This window comes from Carica papaya, chromosome 8 (assembly GCF_054855325.1).
Source record: "Carica papaya isolate Zhongbai chromosome 8, ASM5485532v1, whole genome shotgun sequence".
NCBI classification, from domain to species: domain Eukaryota; kingdom Viridiplantae; phylum Streptophyta; class Magnoliopsida; order Brassicales; family Caricaceae; genus Carica; species Carica papaya.
The window spans coordinates 21,537,846-21,565,483 of record NC_142316.1 but is presented as its reverse complement, the minus strand read 5'-3'; the positions used below and the strand labels follow the sequence as shown (position 1 = coordinate 21,565,483).

The 27,638-nt window shown below is 45.8% G+C and overlaps 1 non-coding gene and 54 pseudogenes across 1 annotated transcript; all 55 read right to left on the bottom strand.

Annotated features, from left to right (window-relative positions):
• Positions 1 to 565: 565 nt before the first annotated feature.
• On the bottom strand, positions 566 to 684 carry LOC148252104 (5S ribosomal RNA; annotated as a pseudogene).
• Positions 685 to 890: 206 nt separating this feature from the next.
• LOC148252103 (5S ribosomal RNA) lies at positions 891 to 1,009 on the bottom strand (annotated as a pseudogene).
• An 884-nt stretch (positions 1,010 to 1,893) lies between these two features.
• On the bottom strand, positions 1,894 to 2,012 carry LOC148252102 (5S ribosomal RNA; annotated as a pseudogene).
• A 206-nt stretch (positions 2,013 to 2,218) lies between these two features.
• Positions 2,219 to 2,338, bottom strand: LOC148252101 (5S ribosomal RNA; annotated as a pseudogene).
• Positions 2,339 to 2,898: 560 nt separating this feature from the next.
• LOC148252100 (5S ribosomal RNA) lies at positions 2,899 to 3,017 on the bottom strand (annotated as a pseudogene).
• An 852-nt stretch (positions 3,018 to 3,869) lies between these two features.
• Positions 3,870 to 3,983, bottom strand: LOC148252099 (5S ribosomal RNA; annotated as a pseudogene).
• Positions 3,984 to 4,197: 214 nt separating this feature from the next.
• On the bottom strand, positions 4,198 to 4,316 carry LOC148252098 (5S ribosomal RNA; annotated as a pseudogene).
• Positions 4,317 to 4,522: 206 nt separating this feature from the next.
• Positions 4,523 to 4,641, bottom strand: LOC148252097 (5S ribosomal RNA; annotated as a pseudogene).
• Positions 4,642 to 5,199: 558 nt separating this feature from the next.
• LOC148252096 (5S ribosomal RNA) lies at positions 5,200 to 5,318 on the bottom strand (annotated as a pseudogene).
• A 207-nt stretch (positions 5,319 to 5,525) lies between these two features.
• On the bottom strand, positions 5,526 to 5,644 carry LOC148252095 (5S ribosomal RNA; annotated as a pseudogene).
• Positions 5,645 to 5,850: 206 nt separating this feature from the next.
• On the bottom strand, positions 5,851 to 5,969 carry LOC148252094 (5S ribosomal RNA; annotated as a pseudogene).
• A 205-nt stretch (positions 5,970 to 6,174) lies between these two features.
• On the bottom strand, positions 6,175 to 6,293 carry LOC148252093 (5S ribosomal RNA). The gene has a single exon (XR_015815281.1). It is a non-coding gene; the product is annotated as a 5S ribosomal RNA (ribosomal RNA).
• Positions 6,294 to 6,498: 205 nt separating this feature from the next.
• On the bottom strand, positions 6,499 to 6,617 carry LOC148252092 (5S ribosomal RNA; annotated as a pseudogene).
• A 558-nt stretch (positions 6,618 to 7,175) lies between these two features.
• LOC148252091 (5S ribosomal RNA) lies at positions 7,176 to 7,294 on the bottom strand (annotated as a pseudogene).
• Positions 7,295 to 7,500: 206 nt separating this feature from the next.
• On the bottom strand, positions 7,501 to 7,619 carry LOC148252090 (5S ribosomal RNA; annotated as a pseudogene).
• A 205-nt stretch (positions 7,620 to 7,824) lies between these two features.
• LOC148252089 (5S ribosomal RNA) lies at positions 7,825 to 7,944 on the bottom strand (annotated as a pseudogene).
• Positions 7,945 to 8,506: 562 nt separating this feature from the next.
• LOC148252088 (5S ribosomal RNA) lies at positions 8,507 to 8,625 on the bottom strand (annotated as a pseudogene).
• Positions 8,626 to 9,096: 471 nt separating this feature from the next.
• On the bottom strand, positions 9,097 to 9,215 carry LOC148252087 (5S ribosomal RNA; annotated as a pseudogene).
• Positions 9,216 to 9,418: 203 nt separating this feature from the next.
• LOC148252086 (5S ribosomal RNA) lies at positions 9,419 to 9,537 on the bottom strand (annotated as a pseudogene).
• A 206-nt stretch (positions 9,538 to 9,743) lies between these two features.
• LOC148252085 (5S ribosomal RNA) lies at positions 9,744 to 9,862 on the bottom strand (annotated as a pseudogene).
• Positions 9,863 to 10,417: 555 nt separating this feature from the next.
• Positions 10,418 to 10,536, bottom strand: LOC148252084 (5S ribosomal RNA; annotated as a pseudogene).
• A 561-nt stretch (positions 10,537 to 11,097) lies between these two features.
• LOC148252083 (5S ribosomal RNA) lies at positions 11,098 to 11,216 on the bottom strand (annotated as a pseudogene).
• A 560-nt stretch (positions 11,217 to 11,776) lies between these two features.
• LOC148252082 (5S ribosomal RNA) lies at positions 11,777 to 11,895 on the bottom strand (annotated as a pseudogene).
• An 888-nt stretch (positions 11,896 to 12,783) lies between these two features.
• LOC148252081 (5S ribosomal RNA) lies at positions 12,784 to 12,902 on the bottom strand (annotated as a pseudogene).
• Positions 12,903 to 13,109: 207 nt separating this feature from the next.
• On the bottom strand, positions 13,110 to 13,228 carry LOC148252080 (5S ribosomal RNA; annotated as a pseudogene).
• A 167-nt stretch (positions 13,229 to 13,395) lies between these two features.
• On the bottom strand, positions 13,396 to 13,514 carry LOC148252079 (5S ribosomal RNA; annotated as a pseudogene).
• A 556-nt stretch (positions 13,515 to 14,070) lies between these two features.
• LOC148252078 (5S ribosomal RNA) lies at positions 14,071 to 14,189 on the bottom strand (annotated as a pseudogene).
• A 205-nt stretch (positions 14,190 to 14,394) lies between these two features.
• Positions 14,395 to 14,513, bottom strand: LOC148252077 (5S ribosomal RNA; annotated as a pseudogene).
• A 206-nt stretch (positions 14,514 to 14,719) lies between these two features.
• On the bottom strand, positions 14,720 to 14,838 carry LOC148252076 (5S ribosomal RNA; annotated as a pseudogene).
• A 556-nt stretch (positions 14,839 to 15,394) lies between these two features.
• LOC148252075 (5S ribosomal RNA) lies at positions 15,395 to 15,513 on the bottom strand (annotated as a pseudogene).
• A 206-nt stretch (positions 15,514 to 15,719) lies between these two features.
• On the bottom strand, positions 15,720 to 15,838 carry LOC148252074 (5S ribosomal RNA; annotated as a pseudogene).
• A 205-nt stretch (positions 15,839 to 16,043) lies between these two features.
• LOC148252073 (5S ribosomal RNA) lies at positions 16,044 to 16,161 on the bottom strand (annotated as a pseudogene).
• Positions 16,162 to 16,721: 560 nt separating this feature from the next.
• Positions 16,722 to 16,840, bottom strand: LOC148252072 (5S ribosomal RNA; annotated as a pseudogene).
• Positions 16,841 to 17,075: 235 nt separating this feature from the next.
• Positions 17,076 to 17,194, bottom strand: LOC148252071 (5S ribosomal RNA; annotated as a pseudogene).
• A 560-nt stretch (positions 17,195 to 17,754) lies between these two features.
• LOC148252070 (5S ribosomal RNA) lies at positions 17,755 to 17,873 on the bottom strand (annotated as a pseudogene).
• Positions 17,874 to 18,078: 205 nt separating this feature from the next.
• Positions 18,079 to 18,197, bottom strand: LOC148252069 (5S ribosomal RNA; annotated as a pseudogene).
• A 206-nt stretch (positions 18,198 to 18,403) lies between these two features.
• Positions 18,404 to 18,522, bottom strand: LOC148252068 (5S ribosomal RNA; annotated as a pseudogene).
• Positions 18,523 to 18,724: 202 nt separating this feature from the next.
• Positions 18,725 to 18,843, bottom strand: LOC148252067 (5S ribosomal RNA; annotated as a pseudogene).
• Positions 18,844 to 19,923: 1,080 nt separating this feature from the next.
• On the bottom strand, positions 19,924 to 20,042 carry LOC148252066 (5S ribosomal RNA; annotated as a pseudogene).
• A 560-nt stretch (positions 20,043 to 20,602) lies between these two features.
• On the bottom strand, positions 20,603 to 20,720 carry LOC148252065 (5S ribosomal RNA; annotated as a pseudogene).
• Positions 20,721 to 20,924: 204 nt separating this feature from the next.
• Positions 20,925 to 21,043, bottom strand: LOC148252064 (5S ribosomal RNA; annotated as a pseudogene).
• Positions 21,044 to 21,249: 206 nt separating this feature from the next.
• LOC148252063 (5S ribosomal RNA) lies at positions 21,250 to 21,368 on the bottom strand (annotated as a pseudogene).
• A 235-nt stretch (positions 21,369 to 21,603) lies between these two features.
• On the bottom strand, positions 21,604 to 21,722 carry LOC148252062 (5S ribosomal RNA; annotated as a pseudogene).
• A 203-nt stretch (positions 21,723 to 21,925) lies between these two features.
• LOC148252061 (5S ribosomal RNA) lies at positions 21,926 to 22,044 on the bottom strand (annotated as a pseudogene).
• A 676-nt stretch (positions 22,045 to 22,720) lies between these two features.
• On the bottom strand, positions 22,721 to 22,839 carry LOC148252060 (5S ribosomal RNA; annotated as a pseudogene).
• Positions 22,840 to 23,045: 206 nt separating this feature from the next.
• On the bottom strand, positions 23,046 to 23,164 carry LOC148252059 (5S ribosomal RNA; annotated as a pseudogene).
• A 206-nt stretch (positions 23,165 to 23,370) lies between these two features.
• Positions 23,371 to 23,489, bottom strand: LOC148252058 (5S ribosomal RNA; annotated as a pseudogene).
• A 557-nt stretch (positions 23,490 to 24,046) lies between these two features.
• On the bottom strand, positions 24,047 to 24,165 carry LOC148252057 (5S ribosomal RNA; annotated as a pseudogene).
• A 206-nt stretch (positions 24,166 to 24,371) lies between these two features.
• Positions 24,372 to 24,490, bottom strand: LOC148252056 (5S ribosomal RNA; annotated as a pseudogene).
• A 206-nt stretch (positions 24,491 to 24,696) lies between these two features.
• On the bottom strand, positions 24,697 to 24,815 carry LOC148252055 (5S ribosomal RNA; annotated as a pseudogene).
• Positions 24,816 to 25,374: 559 nt separating this feature from the next.
• Positions 25,375 to 25,493, bottom strand: LOC148252054 (5S ribosomal RNA; annotated as a pseudogene).
• A 561-nt stretch (positions 25,494 to 26,054) lies between these two features.
• On the bottom strand, positions 26,055 to 26,173 carry LOC148252053 (5S ribosomal RNA; annotated as a pseudogene).
• A 207-nt stretch (positions 26,174 to 26,380) lies between these two features.
• Positions 26,381 to 26,499, bottom strand: LOC148252052 (5S ribosomal RNA; annotated as a pseudogene).
• A 205-nt stretch (positions 26,500 to 26,704) lies between these two features.
• On the bottom strand, positions 26,705 to 26,823 carry LOC148252051 (5S ribosomal RNA; annotated as a pseudogene).
• A 560-nt stretch (positions 26,824 to 27,383) lies between these two features.
• LOC148252050 (5S ribosomal RNA) lies at positions 27,384 to 27,497 on the bottom strand (annotated as a pseudogene).
• Between the last annotated feature and the right edge of the window lie 141 nt (positions 27,498 to 27,638).

Genomic DNA, 27,638 nt, shown 5'->3' with positions numbered 1-27,638 from the left:
TCCGTTGCAATAGTGCTGGTATGATCCCTCATGTTTCATTCTACGCTGCAAATATATACACTCTTTCTCCTTCCATCCCCCCTCCCGTCATTTGTTTCCTTGTGCGTGCACTCTGCATCTCTCCTTCTCGTTCTAATATCAAATAAAATACCCCGGCACGGTGACTCACCTTTGCGAATGAACCAGCGGTTCATAATTCCATTCGCACGTAATGTCGAACGATAAATCCGAAAAAAAATGGGTGCAACACGAGGACTTCTCTAGGAGGTCACCTATTCGAGTACTACTCTCGTCAAAGCACACTTAACTGCTGAGTTCTGATGGGATACGGTGCATTAGTGCTGGTATGATCGATCCTGTTTAATTTCGCGCTGCAAATACATACACTCCTTCTCCTTTCTTCCCTCTCCTGTCATTTGTTTCCTTGTGCGTGCGCACTGCACCTCTCATTCTCGTTCAAATATCAAGTAAAATGCCACGACGCCGTGACTCACATTTGCGAATAAATCTGTGAACCATAATTAAAGTCGCGCGTAACGTCGAACGACCCATCTGAAAAAAATAATGGGTGCAACACGAGAATTTCCCAGGAGGTAACCCATCTTTGTACTACTTTCGCCAAAGCACACTTAACTACGGAGTTCTGTTGGGATCCGGTGCATTTGTGCTGGTATGATCGCACCTGTTTAATTTCGTGTTGAAAATACATACACTCCTTCTCCTTCCCTGCCCCCTCCCATCATTTGGTTCCTTGTGCGTTCACACTGCACCTCTCTTTCTCGTTCTAATATCGATAAAAATGCCCCTGATTCTTGACTCACATTTGCGTATAAACCAGAGGACCATAGTTCCAGTCGCGGGTAACGTCGAACGACCCGTCTGAAAAAAAATTGGTGCGACACAAGGACTTCCCAGGAGGTCACCCAGCCGAGTACTACTCTCGCCCAAGCACACTTAACTGCGGAGTTCTGAGGGAATCCGACGCATTAGTGATGGTATGAACGCAACTGTTTCATTTCGCGCTGCATATACATACACTCCTTCTCCTTTCTTCCCCCTCCCGTCATTTGTTTCCTTGTGCGTCCGCACTGCACCTCCCGTTCTCATTCTAATATCAAGTAAAATGCCACGGCGCCGTGACTCACATTTGCGAATAAACCTGCGGATCATAATTAGAGTCGTGCGTAACATCGAAAGAATCATCTGCAAAAAAAAGGGTGCAACACGAGGACTTCACAAAGAAATGGGTCAAATATAAGGACTTCGCAGGAGGTCACCCATCCTAGTACTACTCTCGCCCAAGCACCCTTAACTATGGAGTTCTTATAAAATCCGTTCCATCAGTGCTGGTATGATCGCTCATGTTTAATTTTGCGCTGCAAATACATACACTCTTTCTCCTTCCATCCCCCTCCCGTCATTTGTTTCCTTGTGTGTGCACTCTGCATCTCTCCTTCTCGTTCTAATATCAAGTAAAATGTCCCAGAACCGTGACTCACCTTTACGAATGAACCAGCGGTTCATAATTCCATTCGCGCATAACGGGAACGACCCATCCGAAAAAAAATAGGAGCAACACGAGGACTTCCCAGAAGGTCACCCATCCGAGTACTACTCTCGCAAAAGCACACTTAAGTGCGGAGTTCTGATGGGATCCGGTGCATTAGTGATGGTATGATGGCAACCTGTTTAATTTTGCGCTGCAAATACATGCAGTCCTTCTCCTTTCTTTCCTTTCCCGTCATTTGTTTCCTGGTGCGTTCACACTTCACCTCTCCTTCTCATTCTAATATCAATTAAAATGCCCATGCGTCTTGACTCACATTTGCGTATAAACCAGCAGACCATAGTTCCAGTCGCGCGTAACGTCGAAAGGCCCATCTGAAAAAAAAATAGGTGCAACACGAGAACTTCCCAGGAGGTAACCCATCCTTGTACTACTTTCGCCAAAGCACACTTAACTGCGGAGTACTGATGGGATCCGGTGCATTTGTGCTGGTATGATCGCACCTGTTTCATTTAGCGCTGAAAATACATACACTCCTTCTCCTTCCCTCCCCCCTCCCATTATTTGTTTCCTTGTGCGTTCACGCTGCAATTCTCCTTCTCGTTCTAATATCGGTTAAAATGCCCCTGCTTCTTGACTCACATTTGCGTATAAACCTGCGGAACATAGCTCAAGTCGCGCGTAACGTCGAACGACCCGTTTGAAAAAAAATTGGTGCGACACGAGGACTTCCCAGGAGGTCACCTATTCGAGTACTACTCTCGCCCAAGCACACTTAACTACGGAGTTTCTTATGGGATCCGGTGCATTAGGGCTGGTATGATCGCACCTGTTTAATTTCGCGCAGCAAAAACATACACTCCTTCTCCTTTCTTCCCCCTCGTTTCATTTGTTTCCTTGTGCGTGCGCACTGCACCTCTCGTTCTCGTTATAATATCAAGTCAAATGCCACAGTGACGTGACTCACATTTGCGAATAAACCTGCGGACCATAATTCAAGTCGCGCGTAACATCGAAAGAATCATCTGAAAAAAATGGATGCAACACGAGGACTTCCCAAGAAAATGGGTGAAATATAAGGACTTTGCAGGAGGTCATCCATCCTATTACTACTCTCGCCAAAGCACCCTTAACTTGCAAAGTTCTGATAGAATTCGTGGCATTAGTGCTGGTATAATCGCTCATGCTTCATTCTGCGCTGCAAATACATACACCCTTTCTCCGTCCATCCCCCCTTCCATCATTTGTTTCTTGTGCGTGCACTCTGCATCTCTCCTTCTCGTTCTAATATCAAGTAAAATGTCCCGGCACCGTGACTCACCTTTGCGAATATAACAGCGGTTCATAATTCCATTCCCGCGTAACTTCGAACGACCCATCCGAAAAAAAAATGGGTGCAACACGATGGCTTCCCTGGAGGACACCCATCTGAGTACTACTCTCGCCAAAGCACACTTAACTGCAGAGTGCTGATGGAATCCGGTGCATAAGTGCTGGTATGATCGCACCTGTTTAATTTGGCGATGCAAATACATACATTCCTTCTCCTTTCTTTCGACCTCCCGTCATTTGTTTCCTTGTGCGTGCGCACTGCACCACTCGTTCTCGTTCTAATATCAAGTAAAATGTCACGGCACCGTGACTCACATTTGCGAATAAACCTACGGACCATAATTCAAGTCGCGGGTAACGTCGAAAGAATCATCTGTAAAAAAATCGGTGCAACACGAGGACTTCCCAAGAAAATGGGTGAAATATAAGGACTTCGCAGCAGGTCGCCCATCCTAGTACTACTCTCGCCCAAGCACCCTTAACTTGCAAAGTTCTGATAGAATCCGTTGCATTAGTGCTGGTATGATCGTTCATGTTTCATTCTGCGCTGCAAATACATACACTCTTTCTCCCTCCATCCCCCCTCCCATCATTTGTTTCCTTGTGCGTGCACTCTGCATCTCTCCTTCTCGTTCTAATATCAAGTAAAATACCCCGGCACCGTGACTCACCTTTGCGAATGAACAAGCGGTTTATAATTCAATTTGCGCGTAATGTCAAACGACCCATCCAAAAAAAAATGGGTGCAACACGAGGACTTCCCAGGACACTTAACTGCGGAGTTCTGATGGGATCCGGTGCATAAGTGCAGGTATGATCGCACCTGTTTCATTTTGCGCTGCAAATACATACACTCCTTCTCCTTTCTTCCCCCTCCCGTCTTTTGTTTCCTGGTGCGTTCACACTTCACCTCTTTTTCTCGTTCTAATATCAATTAAAATGCCCCTGATTCTTGGCTAACATTTGCGTATAAACCAGTGGATCATAGTTCCAGTCGCACGTAACGTCGAACGACCCGTCTGAAAAAAAACTTGTGCGATACGAGGACTTCCCAGGAGGTCACCCATCCGAGTACTACTCTCTCACAAGCACACTTAACTGCGGAGTTCAGATCCGGTGCATTAGTGCTGGTATGATCGCACTTGTTTCATTTCGCACTGCAAATACATACACTCCTTCTCCTTTCTCCCCCCCCCCCCCCCCCGTCATTTGTTTCCTGGAGCGTTCACACTTCACCTCTCCTTCTCGTTCTAATATCAATTAAAATGCCCCTGCGTCTTGACTCACATTTCTGTATAAACCAGTGGACCATAGCTCCAGTCGCGTATAACGTCGAACGGCCCATCTGAAAAAAAAAATGGGTGCAACATGAGAAATTCCCAGGAGATAACCCATCCTTGTACTACTTTCGCCAAAGTACACTTAACTGCGGAGTTCTTATGGGATCCAGTGAATTTGTGCTAGTATGATCGCACCTGTTTCATTTCGTGCTGAAAATACATACACTCCTTCTCCTTCCCTTCCCCTTCCCATCATTTGTTTCCTTGTGCGTTCACACTGCACCTCTCCTTCTCGTTCTAATATCGATCAAAATGCCCTAGCTTCTTGACTCATATTTGCGTATAAACCAGCAGACCATAGCTCCAGTCGCGCGTAACGTCGAGCGACCCCTCTGAAAAAAAATTAGTGCGACACGAGGACATCCCAGGAGGTCACCCATCTGAGTACTACTCTCGCCCAAGCATACTTAACTGAGGAGTTCTGATGGGATCCGGTGCATTAGTGCTGGTATGATAACACCTGTTTAACTTCGCGCTGCAAATGCATACTCTCCTCCTTTCTTCCCCCTCCCGTCATTTGTTTCCTTGTGCATGCGCACTGCACCTTCCGTTCTCGTTCTAGTATCAAGTAAAATGTCACGGCGCCGTGACTCACATTTTTTAATAAACCTGCGGACCATAATTCAAGTCGCGCATAACGTCGAAAGAATCATCTGCAAAAAAATGGGTGCAACACGAGGACTTTCCAAGAAAATGGGTGAAATATAAGGACTTCGCAGGAACTCACCCATCCTAGTACTACTCTCACCCAAGCACCCTTAACTTACGGAGTTATGAAAGAATCCGTTGCATTAGTGCTGGTATGATCGCTCATGTTTCATTCTGCGCTGCAAATGCATACACTCATTCTCCTTCCATCCCCCCTCCCGTAATTTGTTTCCTTGTGCGTGCACTCTGCATTTCTCCATCTCGTTCTAATATCAAGTAAAATGTCCCGGCACCGTCACTCACCTTTGCGAATGAACCAGCGGTTCATAATTTCATTCGCGCGTAACGTCGAACGACCCATCCGAACAAAAATTGGTACAACACGAGGACTTCCCAGGAGTCCACCCATCCGAGTACTACTCTCGCCCAAACACACTTAACTGCGGAGTCCTGATGGGATCCGGTGCATTAGTGCTGGTATGATCGCACCTGTTTCATTTCGTACTGCAAATACATACACTCCTTCTCCTTTCTTCTCCGTCCTGTCAGTAGTTTCCTAGTGCGTTCACACTTCACCTCTCCTTCTCATTCTAATATCAATTAAAATGCCCTTACGTCTTGACTCACATTTTCGTATAAACCAGCGGACCATAGTTCCAGTCGCGCGTAACGTCGATCGACCCATCTGAAAAAAAAAATGGGTGCAACACGAGAACTTCCCAGGTGGAAACCCATCCTTGTACTACTTTAGCCAAAGCACACTTAATTGCGGAGTTCTGATGGGATCCAGTGCATTTGTGCTGGTTTGATCGCACCTGTTTCATTTCGTGCTGAAAATAGACACACTCCTTCTCCTTCCCACCCCCCTCCCATCATTTGTTTCCTTATGCGTTCACACTGCACCTCTCCTTCTCGTTCTAATATCGATTAAAATGCCCCTGCTTCTTGATTCACATTTGCGTATAAACCAACGGGCCATAGTTTCAGTCGCGCGTTACGTCGAACGACCCGTTCTAAAAAAAATTGGTGGGACATGATGACTTCCCAGGAGGTTACCCATCCGAGTACTAGTCTCGCCCAAGCACACTTAACTGCAGAGTTCTGACGGGATCCGGTGCATTAGTGCTGGTATGATCACACCTGCTTAATTTCGCTCTACAAATACATACTCTCCTCCTCCTTTCTTCCCCCTCCCGTCATTTGTTTCCTTGTGCGTGCGCATTGCAACTCCCATTCTCGTTTAAATATAAAGTAAAATGCCACGGTGCCGTGACTAAAATTTGATAATAAACCTGCGGACCATAATTCAAGTCGCACGTATTGTCGAAAGAATCATCTGTAAAAAAATTGGTGCAACACGAGGACTTCTCAGGAGGTCACCCATCCGAGTACTACTTTCGCCCAAGCACACTTAACTGCAGAGTTCTAATGGGATCCGGTGCATTAGTGCTGGTATGATCGCACCAGTTTAATTTCGCGCTGCAAATACATACACTCCTTCTCCTTTCTTCCCCCTCCCGTCATTTTTTTCCTTGTGCGTGGACTCTACATCTCTCTTTCTCGTTCTAATATCAAGTAAAATGCTCATGCACCGTGACTCACCTTTGCGAATGAATCAGCAGTTCATAATTTCATTCGCGTGTAACGTCGAACGACCAATTCGAAAAAATATGGGTGCAACACGAGGACTTCCCAGGACATCACCCATCCGAGTACTACTCTCGCCCAAGCACACTTAACTGCGGAGTTCTGATGGGATCTGGTGCATTAGTGCAGGTATGATCGCACAGATTTACTTTTGCGCTGCAAATACATACACTCCTTCTCCTTTCTTCCCCCTCCCGTCATTTGTTTCCTTGTGCGTGCGCACTGCACCTCCCGTTCTCGTTCTAATATCAAGTAAAATGCAACGGTGCTGTGACTCACATTTACGAATATAACCTGCGGACCATAATTCAAGTCGCGCGTAACGTCAAAAGAATCTTCAGCAAAAAAATGGGTGCAACACGAGGACTTCTCAAGAAAATGGGTGAAATATAAGAATTTCACAGGAGGTCACCCATCCTATTACTACTCTCGCCCAAGCACCCTTAACTACGGAGTTCTTATAAAATCCGTTGCATTAGTGCTGGTATGATCGCTCATGTTTCATTCTACGCTGCAAATACATATAATCTTTCTCCCATCCCCCCTCCCGTCATTTGTTTCCTTGCGCGTGCACTCTACATCTCTCCTTCTCGTTCTAATATCAAGTAAAATGCCACGGCACCGTGACTCACCTTTGCGAATGAACCAACGGTTCATAATTCTATTCGCGCGTAACGGCGAACGACCCATCCGAAAAAAAATAGGTGCAACACGAGGACTTCCTAGGAGGTCACCCATCCGAGTTCTACTCTCGCCAAAGCACACTTAAGTGCGGAGTTCTGATGGGATCCGGTGCATTAGTGATGGTATGATGGCACCTGTTTAATTTTGCGCCGCAAATACATACACTCCTTCTCCTTTCTTCCCTCTCCCATCATTTGTTTCCTGGTGCGTTCACACTTCACCTCTTCTTCTCATTCTAATATCAATTAAAATGCCCCTGCGTCTTGACTCACATTTGCGTATAAACCAGTGCACCATAGTTACAGTCGCGCGTAATGTCGAACGGCCCATCTGAAAAAAAAAAGGGTGCAACAGGAGAAATTCCCAGGAGGTAACCCATCCTTGTACTACTTTCGCCAAAGCACATTTAACTGCGGAGTACTGATGGGATCCAGTGCATTTGTGCTGGTATGATCGCACATGTTTCATTTCGCGCTGAAAATACATACACTCCTTCTCCTTCCCTCCCCCCTCCCATTATTTGTTTCCTTGTGCGTTCACGCTGCACCTCTTCTTCTCGTTCTAATATCGGTTAAAATGCCCCTCCTTCTTGACTTACATTTGCGTATAAACCAATGGACCATAGCTCCAGTCGCACGTAACGTCGAACGACCCGTCTGAAAAAAATTGGTGCGACACGAGGACTTTCCAGAAGGTCACCTATCCGAGTACTACTCTCGCCCAAGCACACTTTACTGCGGAGTTTCTTATGGGATCCGGTGCATTAGGGCTAGTATGATCGCACCTGTTTAATTTCGTGCAGCAAATATATACACTCCTTCTCCTTTCTTCCCCCTCCCGTCATTTGTTTCCTTGTTCGTGCACACTGCACCTCCCGTTCTCGTTACAATATCAAGTAAAATGCCACGGTGCCGTGACTCACATTTGCGAATAAACTTGCGGACGATAATTCAAGTCGTGCATAACGTCGAAAGAATCATCTGCAAAAAAATGGGTGCAACACGAGGACTTCCCAAGAAAATGGGTGAAATATAAGGACTTCGCAGGAGGTCATCCATCCTAGTACTACTCTCGCTCAAGCACCCTTAACTTGCGAAGTTCTGATAGAATTTGTTGCATTAGTGCTGGTATGATCGCTCATGCTTCATTCTGCACTGCAAATACATACACTCCTTCTCATTTCTTCCCCCTCCCTTCATTTGTTTCCAGGTGCGTTCACACTTCACCTCTCATTCTCGTTCTAATATCAATTAAAATGCCCCTGCGTCTTGACTCACATATGCGTATAAACCAGCGAACCATAGTTCCAGTCGCGTGTAACGTCGAACGGCCCATCTGAAAAAAAAAATGGGTGCAACACGAGAACTTCCCATGAGGTAACCCATCCTTGTACTACTTTTGCCAAAGCACACTTAACTGCGGAGTTCTGATGGGATCCGGTGCATTTGTGCTGGTTTGATCGCACCTGTTTCATTTCGTGCTAAAAATACATACACTCATTCTCCTTCTCGTTCTAATATCGATTAAGATGCTCTTGCTTCTTGACTCACATTTGCATATAAACCAGCGACAATAGTTCCAGTCGCGCATAATGTCGAACGACCTGTCTGAAAAAAAATTGGTGTGACACGAGGACTTCCCAGGAGGTCACCCATCCGAGTACTACTGTCGCCAAAGCACACTTAACTGCGGAGTTCTGATGCGATCCGGTGCGTTAGTGCTGATAAGATCGTACCTGTTAAATTTTGCACTACAAATACATACACTCCTCCTTTCTTCCCCCTCCCGTCATTTATTTCCTTGTGCATGCGAACTGCACCTCTCCTTCTCGTTCTAATATCAAGTAAAATTCCCCGGCACCATGACTCAACATTGCGAATGAACCAGCGGTTCATAATTCCATTCGAGCGTAATGTCGAACGACCCATCCGAAAAAAATGGGTGCGACAAGAGGACTTCCCAGGAGGTCACCCATCCGAGTAGTACTCTCGCCCAAGCACACTAAACTGCGGAGTTCTGATGGGATCCGGTGCATTAGTGCTGGTATGATCGCACCTGTTTTATTTCGCGCTGCAAATACGAACACTCCTTTTTTCTTCCTCCTCCCGTGATTTGTTTCCTGCTGCGATCACACTTCACCTCTCCTTCTCGTTCTAACATCAATTAAAATGCCCCTGCATCTTGACTCACATTTGCGTATAAACCAGCAAACCATAATTCCAGTCGCGCGTAACGTCGAACGACCCATCTGAAAAAAAAATGGGTGCAACACGAGAACTTCCCAGGAGGTAACCCATCCTTGTACTACTCTCGCCAAAGCACAATTAACTGCGGAGTTCTGATGGGATCCGGTGCATTTGTGTTGGTGTGATCGGACCTATTTCATTTCCTGCTGATAATACATACATTCCTTCTCCTTCCCTCCCCCCTCCCATCATTTGTTTCCTTGTGCGTTCACACTGCACCTCTTCTTCTCGTTCTAATATCGATTAAAATGCCCTTGCTTCTTGACTCAAATTTGCGTATAAACCAGCGGACCATAGTTCCAGTCGTGCGTAACGTCGAGCGACCCGTTTGAAAAAAAATCTGTGTGACACGAGGACTTCTAAAAAGGTCACCCATCCGAGTTCTAGTCTCGCCCAAGCACACTTAACTGCGGAGTTCTCATGGGATCCGGTGCATTAGTGCTGGTATTATCGCACCTGTTTAATTTTGCGCTGCAATACACTCCTTCTCCTATCTTCCCCCTCCCGTCATTTGTTTCCTTGTGTGTGCGCACTGCACCTCCCGTTCTCGTTCAAATATCAAGTAAAATGCTACGGCGCCGTGACTCACATTTGCGAATAAACCTGCGGACCATAATTCAACCCGCGCGTAACGTCGAAAGAATCTTCTGCAAAAAAATGAGTGCAATACGAGAACTTCCCAAGAAAATGGGTGAAATATAAAGACTTCGATGGAGGTGACCCATCCTAGTACTCCTCTCGCCCAAGCACCCAAACTTGCGAAGTTCTGATAGAATCCGTTGCATTGGTGCTGGTATGATCGCTCATGTTTCATTCTGCGCTGCAAATACATACACTCTTTCTCATTCCATCCCCCCTCTGATCATTTGTTTCCATGTTCGTGCACTCTCCATCTCTCTTTTTTGTTCTAATATCAACTAAAATGCCCCGGCACCGTGACTCACCTTTGCGAATGAACCAGCGGTTCATAATTCAATTCGCGCATAACGTCGAACGTCCCATCCGAAAAAAAATGGGTGCAACACGATGAATTGCCAGGAGGTCACCCATCCGAATACTACTCTCGCCCAAGCACACTTGACTGCGGAGTTCTGATGGGATCCGGTGCGTTAGTGCTAGTATGATCGCACCTGTTTCATTTCGCGCTGCAAATACATACACTCTTTCTCCTTTCTTCCCCCTCCCGTCATTTGTTTCCTGGTGCGTTCATACTTCACCTCTCCTTCTCGTTCTAATGTCAATTAAAATGCCCCTGCGTCTTGACTCACATTTGCGTATAAACCAGCGGACCATAGTTCCAGTCGCGCATAACGTCGAACGAATCATCTTCAAAAAAATGGGTGCAACACGAGGACTTCCCAAGAAAATGGGTGAAATATAAGGACTTCGCAAGAGGTCACCCATCCTAGTACTACTCTCGCCCAAGCACCCTTAACTTGCGGAGTTCTTAAAGAATCCGTTGCATTAGTGCTGGTATGATCGCTCATGTTTCATTCTGTGCTGCAAATGCATACACTCTTTCTCCTTCCATCCCCCCTCCCGTCATTTGTTTCCTTGTTCGTGCACTCTGCATGACTCCTTCTTATTCTAATATAATATAAAATGCCCCGGCACCGTGACTCACATTTGCGAATGAACCAGCAGTTCATAATTCCATTCGCGCGTAACGTCGAACGACCCATCCAAAAAAAAATGGCTGTAACACGAGGACTTCGCAGGAGGTCACCCATCCGAGTACTACTCTCCCCCAAGCACACTTAATTGCGGAGTTCTGAAGGGATCCAGTGCATTAGTGCTGGTATGATCGCACCTGTTTCATTTCGCGCTGCAAATATATACACTCCTTCTCCTTTCTTCCCCATCCTGTCATTTGTTTCCATGTGCCTGCGCACTACACCTCCCGTTCTCGTTCTAGTATCAAGAAAATACCACGGCGTCGTGACTCACTTTTGCGAATAAACCTGCGGACTATAATTCAAGTCGCACGTAATGTCGAAAGAATCATCTACAAAAAAATGGGTGCAACACGAAGACTTCCCAAGAAAATAAGTGAAATATAAGGACTTTGCAGAAGGTCACCAATCCTAGTACTACTCTCGCCCAAGCACCCTTAACTTGCGGTGTTCTGATAGAATCCATTGCATTAGTGCTAGAATGATCACTCATGTTTCATTCTGCGCTGTAAATACAAATACTCTTTCTCCTTCCATCCCCCCTCCCGTCGTTTGTTTCCTTGTGCGTGCACTCTGCATCTCTCCTTCTCATTCTAATATCAAGTAAAATTCCCCACCACCGTGACTCACCTTTGCGAATGAACCAGCAGTTCATAATTCCATTCGTGCATAACCTCGAACGACCCATCCGAAAAAAAATGGGTGTAACACAAGGACTTCCCAGGAGGTCACCAATCCGAGTACGACTCTCGCCCAAGCAAACTTAACTACGGAGTTCTGATGGGATCCGGTGCATTAGTGCTGGTATGATCGCACCTGTATCATTTCGCGCTGCAAATACATACACTCCTTCTCCTTTCTTCGCCCTCCCGTCATTTATTTCCTTGTGCGTTCACACTTTACCTCTCCTTCTCATTCTAATATCAATTAAAATGCCCATGCGTCTTGACTCACATTTGCGTGTAAACCTGCGGACCATAGTTCCAGTCGAGCGTAACGTCGAACGACCCATCTTAAAAAAAAATGGGTGCAACACGAGAAATTCCCAGGAGGTAACACATCCTTGTACTACTCTCGCCAAAGCACACTTAATTGCGGAGTTCTGATGTTATCCAGTGTTTTAGCGCTGGTATGATCGCACCTGTTTAATTTCGTGCTGCAAATACATACACTCCTTCTCCTTTCTTCCCCCTCCCGTCATTTGTTTCCTTGTGCATGCGCACTGCACCTCCCTTTCATGTTCAAATATCAAGTAAAATGCCACGGCGCCGTGACTCACATTTGCGAATAAACTTGCAGACCATAATTCAAGTCGCGCGTAACGTCGAAAGAATCATCTGCAAAAAAATTGGTGCAACACGAGGACTTTCAAAGAAAATGGTTTAAATATAAAGACTTCCCAGGAGGTCACCCATCCTAGTACTACTCTCGCCCAAGAACCCTTAAGTTGCGGAGTTCTTATAGAATCCGTTGCATTAGTGCTGGTATGATCGCTCATGTTTCATTCTGCGCTACAAATACATACACTCTATCTCCTTCCATCCCTCCTCCCGTCATTTGTTTCCTTGTGTGCGTCCACACTGCATCTCTCATTCTTATTCTATTATCAAGTAAAATGCCCCGGCACCGTGACTCACCATTGCGAATGAACCAGCAGTTCATAATTCCATTCATGCGTAACGTCGAACGACCCATCCGAAAAAAAATGGGTGTAACACGAGGACTTCCCAAGAGGTCACCAATCCGAGTACTACTCTCGCCCAAGCAAACTTAACTACGGAGTTCTGATGGGATCCGGTGCATTAGTGCTGGTATGATTGCACCTGTGTCATTTCGCGCTGCAAATACATACACTCCTTCTCCTTTCTTCCCCCTCCCGTCATTTGTTTCCTGGTGCGTTCACACTTCACCTCTCCTTCTCGTCCTAATATCAATTAAAATACCCCAGAGTCTTGACTCACATTTACGTATAAACCAGTGGACCATAGTTCTAGTCGCGCGTAACGTCGAACGACCCATCTGAAAAAAAAAATATGTGCAACACGAGAACTTCCCAGGAGGTAACCCATCCTTGTACTACTTTTGCCAAAGCACACTTAACTACGGAGTTCTGATGGGATCTGGTGCAATTGTGCTGGTATGATCGCAACTGTTTCATTTCGTGCTGAAAATACATACCCTCCTTCTCCTTTCCTCTCCCCTCCCATCATTTGTTTCCTTGTGCGTTCAGTGCCTGCTTCTTGATTAACATTTGCGTATAAACCAGCGGACTATAGTTCCAGTCGCGTGTAACGTCGAACGACCTGTCTGAAAAAAAATTAGTGTGACACGAGAACTTCCCAGGAGGTCACCCATCTGAGTACTACTCTCACCCAGGCACACTTAACTCCGTAGTTCTAATGGAATCTGGTGCATTAGTGCTGGTAAGATAACACCTATTTAATTTTGCGCTGCAAATACATACACTCCTCCTTTCTTCCCCTTCCCGTCATTTGTCTCATTGTGCATGCGCACTGCACCTCCCGTTCTCGTTCAAATATCAAGTAAAATGCCACGGCGCCGTGACTCACATTTGCGAATAAACTGCGGACCATAATTCAACTCGCGCGTAACGTCGAAAGAATCATCAGCAAAAAAATGGGTGCAACACGAGGACTTCCTAAGAAAATTGGTGTAATATAAGGACTTCGCAGGAGGTCACCCATCCTAGTACTACTATGGCCCAAAAACCCTTAATCGCGGAGTTCTGATAGAATCCGTTGAATTAGTGCTGGTATGATCGCTCATGTTTCATTTTGCGCTGCAGATACGTACAAATTTTCCCCTTCCATCCCCCCTCCCGTCATTTGTTTCCTTGTGCGTCCACTGTGCATCTTTCCTTCTCGTTCTAATATCAAGTAAAATGCACCAGCACCGTAACTCACCTTTGCAAATGAAGCAGCGGTTCATAATTCCATTCGCGCGTAACGTTGAATGACCCATCCGAAAAAAAATGGGTGCAACACGAGGACTTCCCAGGAGGTCACCCATCCGAGTACTACTCGAGCCCAAGCAAACTTAACAGCGGAGTTCTGATAGGATCCTGTGCATTAGTGCTGGTATGATCGCACCTGTTTCATTTCGCGCTCTAAATACATACACTCCTTCTCATTTCTTCCCCCTCCCGTCATTTATTTCCTGGTTCGTTCACACTTCACCTCTCCTTCTCGTTCTATTATCAATTCAAATGCCCATACATCTTGACTCACATTTGCGTATAAACCAGCAGACCATAGTTCCAGTCGCGCGTAACGTCGAATGACCCATCTAAAAAAAGAAGGGTACAACACGAGAACTTCCCAGGAAGTAACCCATCCATGTACTACTTTCGCCAAAGCAAACTTAATTGCGGAGTTCTGATGGGATCTGGTGCATTTGTGCTGGTATGATCGCACCTGTTTCATTTCATGCTGAAAATACATGCACTTCTTCTCCTTCCCTCCCCCCTCCCATCATTTGTTTCCTTGTGCATTCACACTGCATCTCTCCTTGTCGTTCTAATATCGATTAAAATGCCCCTGCTTCTTGACTCAAATTTGCGTATAAACCAGCGGACCATAGTTCCAGTCGCGCGTAACGTCGAACGACTCGTCTAAAAAAAAATTGGTGCGACACGAGAACTTCCTAAGAAGTCACCCATCCGAGTACTACTCTCGCCCAAGCACACTTAACTGCATAGTTCTGATGGGATCCGGTGCATTAGTGCTGGTATGATCGCACCTGTTTAATTTCGCGTTGCAAATACATACACTCCTCATTTCTTTCCTTCCCGTCATTTTTTTCCTTGTGCGTGTGCACTGCACCTCCCGTTCTCATTCAAATATCAAGTAAAATACCACGGCGCCGTGACTCACATTTGCGAATAAACCTGTGGACCATAATTCAAGTCGTGCGTAACGTCGAAAGAATCATCTCCAAAAAAATGGGTGCAACACGAGGACATCCCAAGAAAATGGGTGAAATATAAGGACTTCGCAGGAGGTCACCCATCCTATTACTACTCTCGCCCAAGCACCCTTAACTGCGGAGTTCTGATAGAATCTGTTGCATTAGTGCTGGTATGATCGCTCATGTTTCATTCTGCGCTGCAAATACATACACTCTTTCTCCTTCCATCCCCCCTCCCGTCATTTGTTTCCTTGCGCGTACACTCTGCATCTCTCCTTCTCGTTCTAATATAAAGTAAAATGCCCCGGCACCGTGACTCACCTTTGCGAATGAACCAGCGGTTCATAATTTCATTCACGCGTAATGTCGAACGTCCCATCCGAAAAAAAATGGGTGCAACACGAGGACTTCCCAGGAGGTCACCCATCCGAGTGCTACTCTCGCCCAAGCACACTTCACTGCGGAGTTCTGATGGGATCCGGTGCATGAGTGCTGGTATGATCGCACCTGTGTCATTTCGCGCTTCAAATACATACACTCCTTCTCCTTTCTTCCCCCTCCCGTCATTTGTTTCCTGGTGCGTTCACACTTCACCTCTCCTTCTCGTTCTAATATCAATTAAAATGTCCCTGCGTCTTGACGCATATTTGCGTATAAACCAGCGGACTATAGTTCCAGTCGCGCATAACGTCGAATGACCCATCTAAAAAAAAAGTGGGTGCAACACGAGAACTTCCCTGGAGGTAATCCATCCTTGTACTACTTTCGCCAAAGCACACTTAACTGCGGAGTTCTAAAGGGATCCGGTGCATTTATGCTGGTATGATCGCACCAGTTTCATTTCGTGCTGAAAATACATACACTCCTTCTCCTTCCCTCCCCGTCCCATAATTTTTTTTCTTGTACGTTCACACTGCACCTCTCCTTCTCGTTCTAATATCGATTAAAATGCTCCAACTTCCTGACTCACATTTGCGTATAAACCAGCGGACCATAGCTCCAGTCGCGCGTAACATCGAACGACCCATCTGAAAAGAAATTGTTGCGACACGAGGACTTCCCAGGAGGTCACCCATCTGAGTACTACTCTAGCCCAAGGACACTTAACTACGGAGTTCTAATGGGATCCGGTGCATTAGTGCTGGTATGATATAACCTGTTTCATTTCGTGCTGCAAATATATACACTCCTTCTCCTTTCTTCCCCCTCCCGTCATTTGTTTCCTTGTGCGTGCGCACTGCACCTCCCTTTCTGGTTCAAATATCAAGTAAAATGTCACGGCGCCGTGACTCGCATTTGCGAATAAACCTGCGGACCACAATTCAAGTCGCGCGTAACATCGAAAGAATCATCTGCAAAAAAATGAGTGCAACACGAGGAATTCCCAAGAAAATGGGTGAAATATAAGGACTTTGCAGGAGGTAACCCATCCTAGTACTACTCTCGCCCAAACACCCTTACCTGCGGATTTCTGATAGAATCCGTTGCATTAGTTCTTGTATGATCGCACCTGTTTTATTTCGTGCTGAAAATACATACACTTCTTCTCCTTCCATCCCCCTCCCATCATTTGTTTCCTTGTGCGTTCACACTGCACCTCTCCTTCTCGTTCTAATATCGATTAAAATGCCCCTGCTTCTTAACTCACATTTGCGTATAAACCAGCGGACCATAGCTCCAGTTGCGCGTAACGTCGAACGACCTGTCTGAAAAAAAATTGGTGCAACACGAGGACTTCCCAGGAGGTCACCCATCCGAGTACTACTCTCGCCCAAGCACAGTTAACTACGGAGTTCTGATGGGATATGGTGCATTAGTGCTGGTATGATCGCACTTATTTAATTTCTCGTGGAAAATACATAAAATCGTTCTCCTTTCTTCCCCCTCCCGTCATTTGTTTCTTTGTGCGTGCGCACTACACCTCCTGTTCTCGTTCAAATATCAAGTAAAATATCATGGCGCCATTACTCACATTTGCGAATAAACATGCGGCCCATAATTCAAGTCGCGCATAACATCGAAAGAATCATCTGCAAAAAAATGGGTGCAACAGGAGGACTTCCCAAGAAAATGGGCGAAATATAAGGACTTCGCAGGAGGTCACCAATCCTAGTACTAGTCTCGCCCAAGCACCCTTAACTGCGGAGTTCTGAGGGAATCCGGTGCATTAGTGCTGGTATGATCGCACCTGTTTAATTTCACGCTGCAAATACGTACACTCTTTCTCCTTTCTTCCCCCTCCCATCATTTGTTTTCTTGTGCATGCGCACTGCACCTCCCGTTCTCGTTCAAATATCAAGTAAAATGCCACGGCGTCGTGACTCACATTTGCGAATAAACCTGCGGACCATAATTCAAATCCCGCGTAACATCGAAAGAATCATCTGCAAAAAAATGGGTGCAAAACGAGGACTTCTGAAGAAAATGGGTGAAATATAAGGACTTCGTAGGAGGTCACCCATCCTAGTACTACTCTCGCCCAAGCACCCTTAACCGAGGAGTTCTTATAGAATCCGTTGCATTAGTTCTGGTATGATCGCTAATGTTTCACTCTGCGCTGTAAATACATACACTCTTTCTCCTCCCATCCCCCCTCCCGTCATTTATTTCCTTGTGCGTGCACTCTGCATCTCTGCTTCTCGTTCTAATATCAAGTAAAATGCCCCGGCACCGTCACTCACTTTTGCGAATGAACCAGTGGTTCATAATTCCATTCGCGGGTAACGTCGAACAACCCATCCGAAAAAAAATAGATGCAGCACGAGGACTTCCCAAGAGGTCACCCATCCGAGTACTACTCTCGCCCAAACACACTTAACTGCGAAGTTGTGATGGGATCCGGTGCATTAGTGCTGGTATGATCGCACCTGTTTCATTTCTCGCTGCAAATACATACATTCTTTCTCCTTTCTTCCCCCTCCCGTCATTATTTCCTGGTGCGTTCACACTTCACCTCTCCTTCTCGTTCTAATATCAATTAAAATGCTCCTGCGTCTTGATCACATTTGCATATAAACAACCGGACTGTAGTTCCAGTCATGCGTAACGTCAAACGACCCATCTGAACAAAAAAATGGGTGCAACACGAGAACTTCCCAGGAGGTAACCCATCATTGTACTACATTCGCCAAAGCACACTTAGCTGTGGAGTTCTGATGGGATTCGGTGCATTTGTGCTAGTATGAACGCACCTGTTTCATTACGTGTTGACAATACATACACTCCTTCTCCTTCCCTCCTCCCTCCCATAATTTGTTTCCTTGTGCGTTCACACTGCACCTCTCATTCTCGTTCTAATATCGATTAAAATGCTCCTGCTTCTTGACTAACATTTGCGTAAAAACCAGCGGACCATAGTTCCTGTTGTGCGTAATGTCGAACGACCCGTCTGAAAAAAAATTGGTGCGACACGAGGACTTCCCAAGAGGTCACCCATCCGAGTACTAGTCTCGTCCAAGCACACTTAACTGTGGTGTTCTGATGGGATCCGGTGCATTAGTGCTGGTATGATCGCATCTGTTTAATTTTGCGATGCAAATACATACACTCCTCCTTTCTTCCCCCTCCCGTCATTTGTTTCCTTGTGCGTTCACACTGCACCTCTCCTTTTCGTTCTAATATCGATTAAAATGCCCCTGTTTCTTTACTCACATTTGCATATAAACCAGCGGACCATAGCTCTAGTCGCGCGTAACGTCGAACGACCCGTTTGAAAAAAAATTAGTGCGACAAGAGGAGTTCCCAGGAGGTCACTCATCTAAGTGCTACTCTCCACCAAACACACTTAACTGCGGAGTTCTGATGAGATCTGGTGCAATAGTGCTGGTATGATCGCACCTATTTCATTTCTCGCTGCAAATACATACACTCTTTCTCATTTCTTCCCCCTCCCGTGATTTGTTTCCTGGTGCGTTCACACTTCACCTCTCCTTCTCGTTCTAATATCAATTAAAATGCCCCTGCGTCTTGACTCACATTTGCGTATAAACCAGCGGACCATAGTTCCAGTCGCGCGTAACATCGAACGACCAATCTGAAAAAAAAAATCGGTGCAACACGAGAACTTCCCTGGAGGTAACCCATCGTTGTACAACTTTCGCCAAATAACACTTAACTGCAGAGAACTGATGGGATCCGATGCATTTGTGCTAGTATGAACGCACCTGTTTCATTTCGTGGTGAAAATACATACACTCCTTCTCCTTCCCTCCCCCCTCCCATCATTTGTTTCCTTGTGCGTTCACACTGCAGCTCTCATTCTCGTTCTAATATCGATTAAAATGCCCATGTTTCTTAACTCACACTTAACTGCGGAGTTCTGATGTATCCTGTGCATTAGCGCTGGTATGACCGCACCTATTTAATTTTGCGCTGCAAATACATACGCTCCTTCTCCTTTCTTCCCCCTCCCGTAATTTCTTTCCTTGTGCGTGCGCACTGCACCTCCCGTTCTCGTTCAAATATCAAGTAAAATGCCACGGTGTCGTGACTCAAATTTGCGAATAAACCTGCGGACCATAATTCATGTCGCGCGTAACGTCGAAAGAATCATCTGCAAAAAAATGGGTGCAACTCGAGGACTTCCCAAGAAAATAGGTGAAATATAAGGACTTCGCAGGAGGTCACCCATCCTAGTACTACTCTCGCCCAAGCACCCTTAACTTACGGAGTTCTGATAGAATCCGTTGCATTTGTAGTGGTATGATCGCTCATGTTTCATTCTGCGCTGCAAATACATACACTCTTTCTCCTTCCATCCCCCCTCCCGTCATTTGTTTCCTTGTGCGTGCACTGTGCATCTCTCCTTCTCGTTCTAATATCAAGTAAAATACCCGGGCACCGTGACTCACCTTTGCGAATAAACCAGCGGACCATAGTTCCAGTCACGCGTAACGTCGAACGACCCGTCTGAAAAAAAATTTGTGCGACACGAGGACTTCCCAAGAGGTCACCAATCCGAGTACTACTCTCGACCAAACACACTTAACTGCGGAGTTCTGATGGGATCCGGTGCATTAGTACTGGTATGATCGCACCTGATTAATTTCGCTGTGCAAATACATTCACTCCTTCTCCTTTCTTCCCCCTCCGTCATTTGTTTCCTTGTGCGTGCGCACTGCACCTCCCGTTCTTATTCAAATATCAAGTAAAATGCCACGGCGCCGTGACTCACGTTTGCAAAAAAACCTGCGGACGATAATTCAAGTCGCGCGTAACGTCGAAAGAACCATCTACAAAAAAATAGGTGCAACACGAGGACTTCTCAAGAAAATGGATGAAATATAAGGACTTCGCAGCACGTCACCCATCCTAGTACTACTCTCACCCAAACACCCTTAACTTGTGGAGTTATGATAGAATCCGTTGCGTTAGTTCTGCTATGATCGCTCATGTTTTATTCTGCGCTGCAAATACAAACACTCTTTCTCCTTCCATCCCCCCTCCCGTCATTTGTTTCCTTGTACGTGCACTCTGCATCTCTCCTTCTTGTTATAATATCAAGTAAAATTCCCCGGCACCGTGACTCACCTTAGCGAATGAACCAGCAGTTCATAATTCCATTCGTGCGTAACGTCGAACGACCCATCCAAAAAAAAATGGGTGCAACACGAGGACTTCCCAGGAGGTCACCAATCCGAGCCTACTCTCGCCCAAGCACACTTAACTACGGAGTTCTGATGGGATCCGGTGCATTAGTGCTGGTTTGATCGCACCAGTGTCATTTCGCGCTGCAAATACATATACTCCTCCTTTCTTCCCCCTCCCGTCATTTATTTCCTGGTGCGTTCACACTTTACCTCTCCTTCTTGTTCTAATATCAATTAAAATGCCCCTGCGTCTTGACTCACATTTGCGTATAAACCTGCAAACCATAGTTCCAGTCGTGTGTAACGTCGAACGACCCATTTAAAAAAAAAAATTTGTGCAACACGAGAACTTCCCAGGAGGTAACCCATCCTTGTACTACTTTCGCCAAAGCACACTTAATTGCGGAGTTCTGATGGGATCCGTTGCATTTGTGCTGGTATGATCGCACCTGTTTCACTTCGTCCTGATAATACATACACTCCTTCTCCTTCCCTTCCCCCTCCCATAATTTGTTTCCTTGTGCGTTCACACTGCACCTCTCCTTCTCGTTCTAATATCGATTAAAATGCTCCTGCTTCTTGACTAACATTTGCGTAAAAACCAGCGGACCATAGTTCCTGTTGCGCGTAATGTCGAACGACCCGTCTGAAAAAAAATTGGTGCGACACGAGAACTTCCCAAGAGGTCACCCATCCGAGTACTAGTCTCGTCCAAGCACACTTAACTGTGGTGTTCTGATGGGATCCGGTGCATTAGTGCTGGTATGATCGCATCTCTTTATTTTCGCGAAGCAAATACATACATTCCTTCTCCTGTCTTCCCCCTCCCGTCAGTTATTTCCTTGTGCGTGCGCACTGTACATACCGTTTTCGTTCAAATATCAAGTAAAATGCTACAGCGCCGTGACTCACATTTGCGAATAAACTTGCGGACCATAATTCAAGTCGCGCGTAACGTCGAAAGAATCATTTTCAAAAAAATGGGTACAACACGAGGACTTCCCAAGAATATGGGTGAAATATAAGAACTTCGCAAGAGGTCACCCATCCTAGTACTACTCTCGCCCAAGGACACTTAATTGCGGAGTTCTGATTGGATCCGGTGCATTTGTGCTGGTATGATCGCACCTGTTTCATTTCGAGCTGAAAATACATACAATTCTTCTCCTTCCCTCCCCCTCCCATCATTTGTTTCCTTGTGCATTCACACTGCACCTCTCCATCTCGTTCTAATATCGATTAAAATTCCCCTGCCTCTTGACTCACATTTGCGTATACCAGCAGACCATAAATCCAGTCGCGCGTAACGTCGAACAACCCGTCTGAAAAAAAATTGGTGCGACACGAGGAATTCCTAGGAGGTCGCCCATCTGAGTACTACTCTCGCCCAAGCACACTTAACTGCAGAGTTCTGATGGGATCCATTGCATTAGTGTTAGTATGAACGTACCTGTTTAATTTCGCGCTGCAAATAGATACACTCCTTCTCCTTTCTTTCGCAAGAGGTCACCCATCTTAGTACTACTCTCGCCCAAGCACCCTTAACTTTCGGAGTTCTGATAGAATCCGTTGCATTAGTGCTGGTATGATCGCTCATGTTTCATTATGCGCTGCAAATACATACACTTTTTCTCCTTCCATCCCCCATCCCGTCATTTGTTTCCTTGTGCGTGCACTCTGCATCTCTCCTTCTCATTCTAATATCAAGTAAAATGCCCCGGCACCATGACTTACCTTTGCGAATGAACCAGCGGTTCATAATTCCATTCGTGCGTAACGTCGAATGACCCATCCGAAAAAAAATGGGTGCAACACGAGAATTTCCCAAGAGGTAACCCATCCTTGTACTACTTTCGCCAAAGCACATTTAAATGCGCAGTTTTGATGGGATCCGCTGCATTTGTGCTGATATGAACGCACCTGTTTCATTTCGTGCTGAAAATACTTACACTCCTTCTCCTTCCCTCCCCCATCCCATCATTTGTTTCCTTGTGCGTTCACATTGCACCTCTCCATCTCGTTCTAATAATGATTAAAATGCCCCTGCTTCTTGACTCACATTTGCGTATAAACCAGCGGACCATAGTTCCAGTCGCGCGTAACGTCGAACGACCCATTTGGAAAAAAATTTGTGCGACACAAAGACTTCCTAGGAGGTCACCCATCCGAGTTCTACTCTCGCCCAAGCACATTTAACTACGGAGTTCTGATTGGATCCAGTACATTAGTGCTGGTATGATCGCACCTGTTTCATTTCGCGCTCTAAATACATACACTCATTCTCTTTTCTTCCCCCTCCCGTCATTTGTTTCCTGGTGCGTTCACACTTCACCTCTCCTTCTCGTTCTAATATCATTTAAAATGCCCCTGCGACTTTACTCGCATTTGCGTATAAACCAGCGGACCATAGTTCCAGTCGCGCGTAACGTCGAACGACCCATCTGAAAAAAAAATAGGTACAACATAAGAACTTCCCAGGAGGTAACCCATCCTTGTACTACTTTCGCGAAAGCACACTTAACTGCGGAGTTCTGATGGGATCCGGTGCATTTATGCTGGTATGATCGCACCTGTTTCATTTCGTGCTGAAAATACATACAATCCTTCTCATTCCCTCCCACCTCCCATCATTTGTTTCCTTGTGCATTCACACTGCTTCTCTCCTTGTCGTTCTAATATCGATTAAAATGACCCTAGTTCTTGACTCAAATTTGCGTATAAAACAGCAGACCATAGTTCCAGTCGCGCGTAACATCGAACGACCCGTCTAAAAAAAAATTGGTGCGACACGAGAACTTCCCAGGAGGTCACCCATTTGAGTACTACTCTCGCCCAAGCACTCTTAACGGCATCGTTCTGATGGGATCCGGTGCATTAGTTCTGGTATGATCGCACCTGTTTAATTTCGCACTGCAAATACATACACTCCTCTTTTCTTCCCCTCTTGTCATTTGTTTCCTTGTGCGTGCGCACTGCACCTCTCGTTCTCGTTCAAATATCAAGTAAAATGCCACGGCACCGTGACAAACATTTGCAAATAAACCTGCGGAACATAATTCAAGTCGCACGTAACGTCGAAAGAATCATCTGCAAAAAAATGGGTGCAACACGAGGACTTCGCAAGAAAATGGGTGAAATATAAGGACTTCGTAGGAGGTCACCCATCCTAGTACTACTCTCACCCAAGCATCCTTAACTGCGGAGTTTTGATAGAATCCGTTGCATTAGTGCTGGTATGATCGCTCATGTTTCATTCTGCGCTGCAAATACATACACTCTTTCTCCTTCCATCCCCCCTCCCGTCATTTGTTTCCATGTGCGTGCACTCTGCATCTCTTATTCTCGTTCTAATATTAAGTAAAATGCCCCGGCACATTGACTCACCTTTGCAAATGAACCAGTGGTTCATAATTCCATTCGCGTTTAACGTCAAACGACCCATCCGAAAAAAAAATGAGTGCAACACGAGGACTTCCTAGGAGGTCACCCATCAAAGAACTACTCTCGCCCAAGGACACTTGACTGCGGAGTTCTGATGGGATCCGGTACATTAGTGCTGGTATGATCGCACCTATTTCATTTCGCGCTGCAAATACAAACACTCCTTCTCCTTTCTTCCCCCTCCCGTCATTTGTTTCATGGTGCGTTCACACTTCACCTCTCCTTCTCGTTCTAATATCAATTAAAATGCCCATGCGTCTTGACTCACATTTGCATATAAACCAGTGGACCATAGTTCCAGTTGCACGTAACGTCGAACGACCTATCTGAAAAACAAATGGGTGCAACACGAGAACTTCCTAGGAGGTAACCCATCCTTGTACTACTTTTGCCAAAGCACAATTAACTGCGGAGTTCTGATGGGATCCGGTGCATTTGTGCTGGTATGATCGCACCTATTTCATTTCGTGTTGAAAATACATAAACTACTTCTCCTTCCCTCTTCCCTCCCATCATTTTTTTCCTTGTGCGTTCACACTGCACCACTCCTTCTCGTTCTAATATCGATTAAAATGCCCCTGCTTCTTGACTCACATTTGCGTATAAACCAACGGACCATAGTTCCAGTCGCGCATAACGTCGAACGACCCGTCTGAAAAAAAATTAGTGCGACACGAGAACTTCCTAGGAGGTCACCCATCCGAGTACTACTCTCGCCCAAGCACACTTAACTGCAGAGTTCTGATGGGATCCGGTGCATTAGTGCTGGTATGATCGCAACTGTTTAATTTCACGCTGCAAATACATACACTCCTTCTCCTTTCTTCCCCTCCCGTCATTTGTTTCCTTGTGCGTGCGCATTGCACCTCCCGTTCTGGTTCAAATACCAAGTAAAATGCCACGGCCCCGTGACTAACATTTGCGAATAAACCTACGAACCATAATTCAACTCGCGCGTAACGTCAAAAAAATCATCTACAAAAAAATGTGTGCAACACGAGGACTTCCCAAGAAAATGGGTGAAATATAAGGACTTCGCAGGAGGTCACCCATCCTAGTACTACTCTCGCCAAAGCACCCTTAACTTGCGGAGTTCTGATGGAATTCGGTGCATTTGTGCTGGTATGATCGCACATTTTTCATTTCGTGCTGAAAATACATACACTCCATCTCCTTTCCTCTCCCCTCCCATCATTTGTTTCCTGGTGTGTTCAGACTGCACCTCTCCTTCTTGTTATAATATTTATTGAAATGCCCCTGCTTCTTGACTCACATTTGCGTATAAACCAGCGGACCATAGTTCCATTTGTGCGTAACGTCGAACTACCCGTCTTAAAAAAATAAGTGCGACAGGAGGACTTCCTAGGAGGTCACCCATCCGAGTATTACTCTCGCCTAAGCACACTTACCTACGGAGTTCTGATGGGATCTGGTGCATTAGTGCAGGTATGATCTCACCTGTTTAATTTCGCGCTGCAAATACATACACTCCTTCTCCTTTCTTCCCCCTCCCGTCATTTGTTTCCATGTGCGTGCGCACTTCACCTCCCGTTCTCGTTCAAATATCAAGTAAAATGCCACGGTGCCGTGACTCACATTTGCGAATAAACCTGCGGACCATAATTCAAGTCGCGCGTAACGTCGAAAGAATCATCTGCAAAAAAATGGGTTCAACACGAGGACTTCCCAAGAAAATGGGTGAAATATAAGGATTTCGCAGGAGGTCACCCATCCTAGTACTACTCTCGCCCAAGCACCCTTAACTTGCAGAGTTCTGATAGAATCTGTTGCATTAGTGCTTGTATGATAACTCATGTTTCATTCTGCGCTATAAATACATACACTCTTTCTCCTTCTATCCCCCCTCCCCTCATTTGTTTCCTTGTGCGTGCATTCTGCATCTCTCATTCTCGTTCTAATATCAAGTATAATGCCCCAGCATCGTGACCCACTTTTGCGAATGAACCAGCAGTCCATAATTCCATTTGTACGTAACGTCGAACGACCCATCCGAACAAAAATAGGTGCAACACGAGGACTTCCCAGGAGGTCACCCATACTAGTACTACTCTCGTCCAAGCACACTTAACTGCGGAGTTCTAATGGGATCCGGTGCATTAATACTGGTATGATCGCTCCTGTTTCATTTCGTACTGCAAATACATACACTCCTTCTCCTTTCTTCCCCCTCCCGTCATTTGTTTCCTGGTGCGTTCACACTTCACCTCTCCTTCTCGTTCTAATATCAATTAAAATGTCCCTGCGTCTTGACTCACATTTGTGTATAAACCAGCGGACCATAGTTTTAGTCGCGCGTCACGTCGAACGACCCATCTGAAAAAAAAAATAGGTGCAACACGAGAACTTCCCAAGAGGTAACCCATCCTTGTACTACTTTCGCCAAAGCACACTTAACTGAGGAGTTCTGATGGGATCCGGTGCATTTGTGCTGGTATGATGGCACCACTTTCATTTCGTGCTGAAAATACATACACTCCTTCTCCTTTCCTCCCCCCTCCCATAATTTGCTTCCTTGTGCGTTCACACTACACCTCTCCTTCTCGTTCTAATATCGATTAAAATGCTCCTACTTCTTGAATCACATTTGCGTATAAACCAACGGACCATAGTTCCAGTCGTGCGTAACGTCGAAAGACCCGTCTGAAAAAAATTGGTGCGACACGAGTACTTCCCAGGAGGTCACCCATCCGAGTACTACTCTCGCCCAACCATACTTAACTGCGGAGTTCTGATGGGATCCAGTGCATTAGTGCTGTTATGATCGCACCTGTTTATTTTATCGCTGCAAATACATAAACTCCTTCTCTTTTCTCCCCCCTCCCGTCATTTGTTTCCTTGTTCGTGCGCACTGCACCTCCCGTTCTCGTTCTAATATCGAGTAAAATGCCACGGCGCCGTGACTCACATTTGTGAATAAACCTGCGGACCATAATTCAAGTCGCGGGTAACGTCGAAAGAATAATCTGCAAAAAAATGGGTGCAACACGAGGACTTCCCAAGATAATGGGTGAAATATAAAGACTTCGCAGGAGGTCACCCATCCTAGTACTACTCTCGCCCAAGCACACTTACCTGCGGAGTTTTGATAGAATCCGTTGCATTAGTTCAGGTATGATCGCTCATGTTTCATCCTGCGCTGCAAATACATAAACTCTTTCTCCTTCCATCCCCCCTCGCGTCATTTGTTTCCTTGTGCGTGCACTCTGCACCTCTCCTTCTGTTCTAATGTTAAGTAAAATGTCCCGGCACCGTGACTCACCTTTGCGAATGAACCAGCGGTTCATAATTCTATTCGCGCATAACGTCGAACGACCCATCCGAAAAAAAAATGGGTGCAACACGAGGACTTCCCAGGAGGTCACCCATCCGAGTACCACTCTCACCCAAGCACACTTAACTGCGGAGTTCAGATCCGGTGCATTAGTGCTCGTATGATCGCACCTGTTTCATTTCGCGCTGCAAATACAAACACTTCTTCTCCTTTCTTCGCCCTCTCGTCATTTTTTTCCTGGTGCGTTCACACTTCACCTCTCCTTCTCGTTCTAATATCAATTAAAATGCTCCTGCGCCTTGACTCACATTTG